Here is a 12,527-nt window from a genome sequence, read left to right on the forward strand (position 1 = left end):
TGCTTGATATCTGCAACTCGAGTAAGTGATAAGGTGATTGGGTAGTAGTCTGATTTTGGATATGGTAAAATATCTGAACTAAGCTGAAATTGCTGCAATTTCCATTCTTAAGACAACAAGAATCTGTCAAGCTGAACAACAATTCGTGCAAAACCATGTCTCCTATTTGACCAAGTATACTTTCCTTGAGTTGGAGGAATATCCATAAGCCCATTATTATCAACAAAATTGGAGAAATCTTCATTTTTTTGAAGAGGAGGAGAGATACCACCTATTTTTTCATCCTGACTCAACACTGCATTAAAATCTCCCCCGAGAATGATTAATTAAGTTTTTTGTGATTGTATTTTCTGAGTCAAGGTATCCCAAAGTTTTAACTTGTCTTGTGTACAATTTGGCCCATAAACATTAATAATGAGAAATGAGATTTCAAAATTTGAGATTTGCACCATTTGCCAATTTTGATGTTGATGAATGAGTTGGCCGTGAATTAACAAAGGATTCCACAAAACTACAAGTCCTCCCAAAGCTCAGATACTTGGTGAATGAAAGGAAGACCACTTTGACCATTTGAATAATGTCTTTTCATATGATGCTTGCGGAAGTTTTATTTCTTCAAGCAACACAATATCTAATTTCATATTATCTATCAAGTGTTTGATCCTTTTTCTTTTGTCAGAGGCATTAATACCTCTAACATTCCAAGAATTTATCTTCATTATGGAAAAGGAGAACCTTTTGTTCTCCTTTTCACTCTCTTAGAAACCACAAACTTGTCATCCAAAGTAGTCTAAATACCAAAGGCAATTTCAATTCTAGTCTTGGATCCTTTAGGCCATCCTCTTGATTTTGGAGTTTTAATAACTTGTTATTTCAAGAAAATAGATTGAGCAATTGAGAGAGTTTGATTATAATCATAAAGGTGTAAAGGAATTTCTAAAGAAATTTCATCTATCTAATCTTGTGAAGAATCCTTATTATTCTCAGTCTATCCCAAATCAGTATCCTCATGTAGAGAAGACTGATTAATTACACAATCTTGTATGTTGTTATATATGGATTCTTCAATTCCTAATGGGTCCTTAGCAATTATAATATCTTTCTTAGGCTAATAAGCAATAATATTTGAGATATTCCCTATAATAAATGAATTCTTACTAGCTTGTAAACAATGAGAAGACTTATGAAACCAGAATTGATATTGCTGAAATAAATCATCCAACTATTTCTTGTTGTGGTTAACACCTGGGAAGCCTTCCTCTTCTGCAATATCAAAAATTATGTTGGAGGCTATTTTTGAGACAATTTATTCTTCAATTTGACAAGTCTTCCAATCAGCCAATCCTTTACAAATGTCAAAATCTGATGGTTGAATGGGCAATAAAGATAGTGTGTTTGGAATATTCATATGATATTTAATCAAACCATCTCTCTTGAAAGGAACAATAGTAGTCCTATCAGAATGCTCCATCAAACAAAGAACGGAATGCATAAATATTTTTAACAAATAGGAGAACATTGCATCTGAAAATTTGTAATGAACAAAAGACGTGGATGTGTCTATAATGGTATCATGATGTGGAGTGTGAAAATCTTCTACTATATGACCTTTTCTAGCTGAAATTTGAGGATCTTCTATTAATCTCTAAAATGTGCAAAGTTTTGGATCTGTAGTATGATTAGAGCATACTTTTATTGAATCTTGAACACCATTTAGACATTAGGTGTTAAAATGCCAAAGAGTAAACTAGAATCTCTAAATTGTGTCTACATCTTGAACTAGAATAGGTTGATTCCATAACCCCCATGGAGAATTAATCTGAATATTAGATGGGATGTTTTTTCTCATATCTAGAAGCACATAGACTTTGACACACAGATATGGTCAATCATATGGGATGTGATCATGCTTCAAGAAGATGCCAATTTTATTTGCAAGAGCTTCAATAATATTTGGATCCCTGTATTCTAAAGGCAATCATGGAAAGTAAATCTAGAATGGATAGAACTGAATCTCTAATTATTATGGGTTAAAATTTGGAATCCATGTCATAGTATACAAGCCATACCCCAAACAAAACCACCCTTTAAATCTATGCACACAATCTCTACCTTCTTTAGATTAAAAAATTGCAACAAAAAACATAGATTGCTGGTCTATATAAAACACATCTTTAACACCCACTTAGGTTTTAAAAGCCCACTGTTTAATATTTGAAATGTCAATGGAATTTGAATTGATCTTACCAATGAGAGCAGATTGTCGAAGAACACCAACTAATTCTTGCAACATGTGACTTAGAAATGTGACGGACATGTGATCAATTTTATGCTGTTGAATTTCATGTGTTGTACTATTTGGGAAAGATTTATTTTTCCAAACTAGCCTTTCCTTCTTTGGTTTGAAGGGAACTTAGTTTCAATTACGCAAGGAGTCTAAATGCAAAGTTTGATCAGTGGCATCAACCGACTTAACAAGTTCTTTACCAAGTGCTTCATTAGGAACAATCCCTTCATTCGGGGGCTTGGCATTTAGTATGTGAATAGGGGACCTTGGTGTTGTTCCATAACAAATGTCAAGGATAGGTTTCTTGTCAAAATGCCTGGGCCTTGATGAAGAATGACTTCTTTTCTAGCTTTTGCAATCTTGCAAATGATGCCTTGGATGAAATCGATTTGAATTTGTGGTATTCCGCCTAAAAAATTTGAAGTCCCTCTTTTTCAAAAATCTTTGCATGACCCGTTTAGATGTCTCACCAAATTCATAAGTGGAAAAACTTTGCCAATTTTGTTTCTTACATCCTTCATCAATAGGTGGAATCTTCATCTTCAACATTGAATCTGGAACTCCATTTTCAGAAGATTTACCTTGATGATCAGTGAAGCGTGGATTGACAAAAAAAGGCTTTGTAGGTTGAACTATAACCTTTTCGTGAAAAATAGACTTGAAACCCTGACCTGAGTTCTTTATAGGAAGTTTGCAACTCTAAAATTGGGAAGAATGCATGATAGCCTTAGCTGGTTGAACAACAGGTGTGGAGGAAAAAATTTGAGTGGATCCATTACAATCTGAAACCCTAACCCTAGATTTATTCTGCTTTGTTAATATAAGAGTGACTGTTTAAATTGTAGGGGTGGATTCTATTGCAATGGTCATGAAGGAAAAACTATCCCTTGCATTTATGGATGAGTAATGTCTTCATCTTCTAGTGCATCTCTATGCAGCAACTATGTCCATGCCAAGTAAATATAGTTATAAGATACTATTAAAGGTATTTCATTAATATTATTCCTTCTTTTTTATGTAAGTTGTTATAAATCTAGGATTTATAAAATTAAAATGTTCAATATACAACCATATTTTTATTTGCAATGGAATGAATTGAAAACATTATCATTTTTCTTACCCATGATCAAAAACTCTACAATGTGTCAAATCTTACACTTCGAATTATATCATATTGAATTGATTCAATGCAAGGTAGAGTGTCTTATTCTAAGGGAGTTTCACCATTACAAGTCATTGGCTTCCTTATAAGATATTTGAGACAATTTGACTCAATATGGACAATAAAGAGAAAGATTCATTTGAGATATGTTTACTCATCAAAATTATTTTTAATTTTATATTCATTAAAGGTATCCCCTTTTAAGAACGAACGTGATGGAATTACATAAATATTTGAAATATCATTTTTTTTCAACTAGGCATGGGATATACTTAAATCATATTGTTTGGATAGGTGAATAAAAGTATCGAGTCTTTGTGAGAAAGGCTTCATTTTCTTTCATAATTGAAGAATTATATTTATAAGCATTTCTTGTTAGTTTCTAACAAGACTAAATAGTGTCAAGTAGTCTTTCAATTCAAATTTCAAGATAGGCTAAACATAACAACTAAAGCAACCCAATGAAGTTTTTATAATATTAACTTAACTAATGAAATCAAATTAATGAAGAAGATTAAAGTTGTACAAAAGTAAATATAGTTAAATATTTCATATTTGTAGTTTTGATATTCACTTTTTTGAATATAGCATATTAACTTTAGATAATATAAAGGCCACAATCTTTATGTATACAAAGCTAGAAGTGACTTAATGTATTAATACTTGATGGTAGGGAAATACTATTGTGATCATATTTGTTTAACTTCTTATTACTTGAAGTCTATTTGGCTAATCTTAGACAATTAAATTAAATATTTGTAAATTATTTCTTATCACATTAAAGTCTTCATACATGTCATGCTTGACCACTACTTCAGTTTTTCTGCATATTAGGACTTTGTTGTTATAAGTTCCTTTCAGATGTTATGTTTTTATTTCTGTAGAACTTGGTTTTATTAATGTCCTTGGGACATGTGATTATTGCTAGACAAACTTTTCTGTTTCAGAAATACTATATTTTGAGCTTTGGTAGAGGTACTTATGAATTTGACAAACTTTCTGATTTATTTAGAATTAATGTCTGATATTTCTAGTTTAAATGATATTACTGTGTATAGACTTCAAGTAAAATATGACTGGTAAAACTATTGAAAAGTTTTTAAATTAAGCTTAGGTTTTATAGTTGTAGCTTTCATATTTTATTGCATGTCAGCATATTGTTTATGATTATCATGATTTATATTCAATGTAACATTATTAATGTTAATACGCTGTATATTGGACATTTACAGAGCTTTGGTATGATTTAATTGTGATTAATCCATTGGCTTGTGTTGAATTTAATTTGACAATGTTGCTTAGGGTTATGAGTTTATGTACTCGATATTTTTCTAACCCTATGTTGGCATGTCAAATATGTTTATGCACTTATGTTTGATAGGGACTAATTACTTAAGTTGTATTAGTTTAAATAAATCCCATTTTTAAAAAAGGGGTTTAAAAACCCGTGGCTATTATAACATATGTGGCTATTATTTTATTCATATATTATATCTGGTATGAAGATTTTATTTCCCTAAAACCCTAATGGGTTTTGAATGCAAAACTTAGGGATTTTCATTGTTAGCAAGCCAACTATGGAGGTGGTTTCCATATGCATGACTCTGTGTATGGTTTCAGTTTCTTTTAATGCATTTTATGAAGGCATTAATATGTCATTTATCACCTAGTTGGTCATTTCATTTTGGTTCAATGTTTGCTAGGTTTTGGCTGAGAATTGGGCCACTTTACTCTGTGAAGTGAAACACCTGTGAGGTGTTGCTGAAGTATAGGACCATGGTTAGGAAGAAGCCCTATCTTATGAGGCTGAGCTTGTTTGTATTACACACAGCCTGTCATTCGGTTGCATTACTTCTAGTTTCTTTTGTTATTATCTATTGTCAAAGTTTCTCTCAAGTTTATTGATGTTGACAAATTGGAAGTGTGGTTTTGACTTGGCATTTTGGGCTTTGGCAGCAAGCTTTGTTGCAGAGCATTGTGTTAAGCTTTTTCAATCTACTATATTTCAAGTAGGGGACTTTCTTTATTCCTATCCTCTTTCTATTGTGTATGTTAGACTTTGAAATTGTAAACTATGAATGTTAAAAGTTGTTTTGTTGAAGATGTCACATATTGACACCCAAGTGTGGGTGTATGCAGGGTTCAACAATGAAATTGTTGAGTTTTGCATATCCCCAAACTTGGATGTGGGTATGGTGTAATCACCTTGGTATTGTAGCTTGCAGTAGAGTTTTGCTATATGTTATGGAAATGAGTAACATTATGATGTTTTCGGCTTCCATAGAGCCAAGTTATGTGTGCTTTAAGTTTCAGTGTATATTATTATTTGATATTTTGTTAAACAATTTGCTTGAAATCAAGGCGTAGATATTGTGTTGAACTCTTAGCAAGATTTTGCGGTTTTGAGTTTGCAATGCACAACCAACCTTATAATGATTAGAAAGAGATTTATCTTTGTTTCGTGATAGGTTTTTGATGTGTATGTTGACTGTGGGTAGAACTTAAAATTTGGCAATTTGGGAATAAGTAGTCGAACACGCGGCATTATTGTTAATGTTCTTCTATTTAAAACATTGACAAAGCTTGAACATTGTGGAGTCTATTAGATATGATTTAATTTGTTTGGTTATGTTATGAAGCATTTTGATGGTATTTATATGATGTTTTTGAAATGAAGATTTTATGAATTAGAATCTATTATTTTAATGATGTTATTCTGTTCATTATTGAAATGGAAATTTTTTTCAATGGAAAAGATGGACTAATGATATATGTTTGATGAGAATTTTATATTAAAGAAGAATATCATATGCATTTTGATTTGTTATCTTCGTCATTTCAAAGTTAAATGTAGTCGATTATGTTAGCAGGAAATTGATTGTATAGTATCAAGATTAAGTATGTACCGTCAAGCTAAGACAACAGTTTAATCATATTTATGTGATCTTAATATTATAGTTTTGTTTTTGTTGCTATAGTGACCTAAGTTTACTTTCAAAATTGGTAGAAGAAGACGAGTTTCAAATAGATGAAGAATGTAGTATCATGTTGTATACTGATATGATATCTGTTGCATGTGCATTCTTAGTATATATGTTTGATGTGTATTTTAAGAATAGATGTGATAAACATATATCGGGGTGGTTGAATTTGGTTTATCATATTCAGTTAATTAATTCAGTGAAAAATTAAAAATGAATTGGGTGGGTTAATTACATAAGTAAAGATAATTGGCCTTACCTATGACTTAAACCTAATTGGTTAAGTATGGAGTACAAGGTAAACCTCTATTCTATCATTGACGAGTATAATAGAGAATTATGTTATGTGTCGACTATGAGCATACCATACATGGATGCAGAATCTTAGTGCCATAATGATGACACCTCAGTATATATATGATTCAATTACTGGTTATTCTTAGTGCGAGTTTAATTTTTCATTGTTAAGTAGGTGTTTACTTCTTGCATATTAATTTTGGAATTGCACTATGTTAAGTGGATCAGATATCTATATTATGGTTATGTATATGTTTATTCTAACATGTATGCAGGTGGATTACGCTTTTCATCTCAGTGTGTACTGAGCCCTCTTTGTGTTGTGTTGCATTTCTATTTATTTTTAGGTGCTTCAAGTTGATTAACAGGTAGCTAAGGATGACTTTTGAAGTTACATCTAGAAACAAAAATTGTTACTTGTAGGGTCCATATATTAGACATAGGCATTTAAGAATGATATCGTAATTCATTATTGTATTGAACTCAATATGTATTAGCATTATAATGAAATTTATTTTGATGATATATTCTTTTATTTTGAGGTTTACGAATTGAGAGTGGCTCAATCATTTTTCTTGTATTTGTATTATGTTGATTTATATAAAAAAAATTGCGTACATTGTACTTATTCTTTGTTTAAAATTTATTACTTATGTTTAGTGTAGCATTACAATACTCATTTTTTATTTTTTCTTAAATTTTGAAGTGATTTTCTTCCCATTGATTGGATAGTATGTTGGCGGTCTTATACACATGTTTTTGGAATGCTCAAGATTAAAATTTTAATTTCCTACCAAAGTAGATATTATATGGATAGTATGGCTAACCCACCTTCTCACTCTCCCCAAAATCCAAAGGTATTAAACTTTATTTACTGGATTTATTTAACTAATATATGAAATAGGAAGTTTAGGATTAATATTATGTTCAAATTTGAGTATAGTAAATTATATTTCCAAATTGTGGTCTATTAAAAAATAGTAGAATTCATATGAATACAATTTTTAAGATGTTATGTTTAAATTTAAGTTAATATAATCAACAAATATATTTATTATATATCTTTAAGAAGTTTATTTATCCACTTATATATTATTATTTATAATTTTTATGTTTTCATTTATTTAAATTTAAAAAAAAATAAACAAAAATTTGCATAGCTCTTATATATTATATTTATTAATAAACTAGTTCAAGGCCTCATCATAGAAAGAACTAGAAAGAAAACTCTGGATCCTTGCCAAAGTACAAAGTTGCTAAAGGCTAATAGGTCATACCAGGCATATAAAGAGAAAAATACAATTATTCTGCATTGAGTAGGAGTTCACAAAATATGGTATATACAAATAATTTGCAATGAGAAGGGTCCAATTATGCTAGTGAACCTATCCTTTTGAAAGATTTAACTAAATCCAAGAGAACATTGAATCGCCTATCTAATTGGAGTATTTGTGAAATAGAAAAATACAATCCAAATCAACATCTAGGACATGAACCATGAAAGCCAACTCCTTACCTTCCATTTTTAGAAAAAAGATGAATCCTCATGTACAAAGAGTGTGAAAACTAATAGCCAAATAAATGATAAGTGCATTAAACAACTATAGCACTAGTTTCTATTAAGATTCATTCATTTTCTTTGTGTCCAAAGTATGACACTTTGCTAAGCATGGACATTTCAAAGAAATAACCTTTGAATAGCAAGATTCAAATATGGAGCCTTCACAACCAAGATTAGCTAGACAATCAGCCAATTTATTGCCCTCCCTTAGAGTATGAGAGAAATAAGTAGCATGAAAAGAGTCAATTAAATCCCAGCATTGTTGAAGGATATAGATTAATTTCTAAGTATGAGAAGACCATGAGAGACAAGAGTTTATAATTGCCTAAGAATCACCTTCAATATGGATGGTGGAAACATTACATCTCTTGGCCAAAATTAGACTTGCCAATAGGAATTGATCTTCTACAAGGTTTTTAGTACCATTTCGTAAAACATCTACTTTGATTGTAACTACTTCACCTTGCCAGTTCCTAATACAGGCACTGAAGCCTAACTTACCAAGGTTCCCATGAGAGCAGCCATCAAAATTTAACTTTAAAAAATTTCTAGAAGGGGGAGACCATTTGATATGAAGCTAATTAGATTGATGATTGGAATTCCAGTTTGGGGAGAAAGATGGAGACAATTTTACTTGTTTCAACAATTTTAGAAGTGACATTCCCAAGCAGACACTGAAATATTATTCACAGAATTGAATATGTTTGCATTCATTCTTTCTAAAGTTTCATTCTCAATCCCATCCAAAACATACTCAAGGTTTGATTTTTCATTACAAAAAATGATCTCGTTGCACTTCCACCAGATGGCATAAACCATAGCAACTAGGATGCACTTCCAAATATAAGCAAATAGAGATCTTGAAAAAAAAACCAGCCAAGATTGAAATAGGTCCCAAAGACTATTTGAAAGAGGTAAAGACATTTGAAGCTTGCTCAACACAAAAACCCAACATTGATAAGGAAAGCAACATTGCAAAAGGTGGTGATTTGTAGTGTCTAGCTCCTTGTTACATAATTTGCAAATAAAAGATTTAGCAATACCTATCCTAAACAATAGTTTGCTAGTGAGTGTCCTTTTTCTAAGGGCTATCCAAGAAAAACATCTAGCCTTGGGCAACACGATAGAGTTCCAACAAAAGGAAAAATCTCTACATTTCTTGCTTGAATTATCTATTTGTTGAAGACCATAAGAACATTCCTTAATTGAATAATTTCCACCTTTGGATGGGGCCCATCTAACTATATATTCCCTATTAGAAAGGAAAATAAATCTTTTAGGAAGAGAGTCCCCCAAAGAAAGGAAACTTGGCTAGCTAAGAAGATGTTTTGGAGGTTCTTTCCATAGGAACCATTCATGAATGAATTTCATTTGCCAAAATATAGTCCCAAAAATGTAAGAAAACTTGGCAACAAAGAATATAACCGTTTCCACATAACCCATAATAGATCTAAAATAAATACAAAATTAAAATCCACATGCAAGAGAATAGACAACATACCCACAAAATTGTGACACAAGATATACCTTGGGAAACCCTCCCTAGCCTCCAAAAGCATCCATCGCCATGTATTATTCAGCAAAAATACCATTTCCATACAACCATGGAAGCCTTCATGGACATAGCCACAACGAGAAAACTATGTGAAAAAGCATGAATCCACACATCCCATGCCATGCTTCCAACCTTCACAAATGCTCCCTTGGCTAACCTCTCAAGCCTTGTCTCGCTTGACTCTTTCCTTTCTCACTCTTACTCTCTATAAAAACTACCCTTGTGGCTGCTTATATAGTAGCAAGTCCAACAAAACCACTAAGTGGTATTACATAAACCATGTGCTAAAACCATGTGCTACCTAACCCACAGATCCCACATTAATATTGAGCATTTAATTCTTTTCTCCAATATTAAATAATTACATGAAATATTTTCACAATGTTACAATACAACTCATCAAGAATATTCTATGGGAATCTTTACATGTTGCACGTCTATCTAGGTGGAACATTACATGATAAAATAAAATAATAAAATATAACAATATTATGCAATGTGTGCAACACCCATTATCTCAAAAATCTCCCACTTGTTGTATACATTGCATAAGGTCAATCCGTAGCCACATAAATGAATAAGGGAACAATCCCTCCTAGCACATCCACCATCATGGATCAAAATACACCAAGTGCTCCATCCTGATACCTACAACAAAATCAAAGTATCCAACATCTCAAACATGAATGATCTCACCTCCTATTATGCTTCTACCACTAGACATACATAGAAGGCATCCAAAGAGAAAGCCACCCAACCTGTCACATTAGAAGATCATAAAATCCTGTACCGACTGAAATTCCAAGCACAAAAAAAATCTGATCCAAAGGTAATCACATGTATCCGTAGTTGTCAAAATATCCATAGCTGAAATAGCACCCACAGCAAGCGCCAGACCCATCCAACTATCCATACCTCAAAGGTATAAGAAGTGAATCTCATATCATCAACATATCCAATCTACAACCTACAATTACAAGCCTCAAAAGCAATAGCTGCCACATATTTACCAAGAAGCTCCCACTGTAAAAGATAATGTCAAATCTATAACCAATCTACTCACAACATCTCAAAGAAGTGAATCCATGTAGTATCAAGGACATCCACAATACATAAACTAATATTCTACAAGAAAAACTCTTGTAACAAGTCTCCAATAGTCTCCCAAATTCTCCACAACTAGCAAAGGAAAGAGATAAAGTGATAACCATGTCATCTCTCACATGACATACATGAGCATAAACTAGTGATCACAATCTCTAACCAATCTCAAATCCAATGTAAGCAAAATTGAACATCTAGGAAGATAACCAAGACTATAGCAACCATGCAAATCATAACCTGTATCATGTCCTTCTACACACACCTCTAGATGTAAACTGTGCGAGTATGATCTCCTCCATTAAACCCCAACAAGAAGCCTCAACAACACCCAAACCATACCATATAACTAATCATGGATGTAAGCCTCTCACAAGAAGATAAAACTCAATAAAACCATTCCTAAACCAAGGAATAACTATTCCTAACCCAAGGAATATGCCCAATATAAAATCATCTCTGAAACTCAACCAACATAACAATATATGCACATGGAGATAACCAATGCTAAACCTTCTCTCAAGTGAACCCTCTAGAACTAACTCATGTACCATATCTCAAGATCCATATCCATGAAAGACAAGTATAAATATAATACAACTAAGAGAAATAATGGGCTATACCTCTCAAGTAGCAAACCGACGAGTAGACCAAGAGTGGGGAATGAGAATGCTCATCAAGATACCCAAGTCTCCAAGCAAGACTCGTCTAAGAACAATCTCCTCTCAAGTTCATATCAGGTGACTGCCCCTCGAACTTCTTGCTAAAACCATCAACCATCCCAACAAATACTTCTCTAATCCAAGAGAAATCAACATCACCATCATCTCTAAGTATCCATGAGCACCTATAACCAATCAATCCATGCCAACTCCAAATGAAATATAGCAATATCATGAAGTATCCAGCTTATGATCAGTGTACTCAATACCAAGAAACTAAACCAAGATCAATTTCAAAGATCCAACCATGGCCTCAAGAACATAAACATGACAACATAATCTAACCATCTCAACCAAAGAGATAACATGCTCTACCATAACATACTATAAAATGTCACAACTCTAAATGTGTATCAAGAGTATACCATGGCATAATAATGAAACCATCCTCACACTAAAGATAACATGCCAAATAAAAGCATAAACTGTACCTTTACCAAGAACCCTATGAGTCCTCAAAAAATGCAACCATCTCCATACACCATGAAGAAAACCATCTCCACTTATCAGGAAGAACCATCTCCACACACCATGAAGATAAACAAGAACTGCATGAGTCCTCGAGATCAAATTATCTTCACACACCATGAAGATAACAAGTGCACCATGAAAATGTCAAAGATGCTTCTGTAGCAAAGACAAACCTCCAACATTTGCAAACACTCAATAAATATATCGATTCCAACAACTCCCACTCAATTGTCGAACCAAGTCACTGATGGCATCATAAAATCCATCTCCTACATGAAGATCCAAACCAAAGCAGGAACTAATCTTGCACTGTCACCCCATCACTATCACAGGCTCCCACTAAACCATGTATCCAAGCTATCCATGACATCATAATGAAAAAATCCATCA

Source organism: Cupressus sempervirens, chromosome 3, assembly GCF_028749045.1.
Source record: "Cupressus sempervirens isolate cs-2001-9-10 chromosome 3, ASM2874904v1, whole genome shotgun sequence".
Lineage (NCBI taxonomy): Eukaryota > Viridiplantae > Streptophyta > Pinopsida > Cupressales > Cupressaceae > Cupressus > Cupressus sempervirens.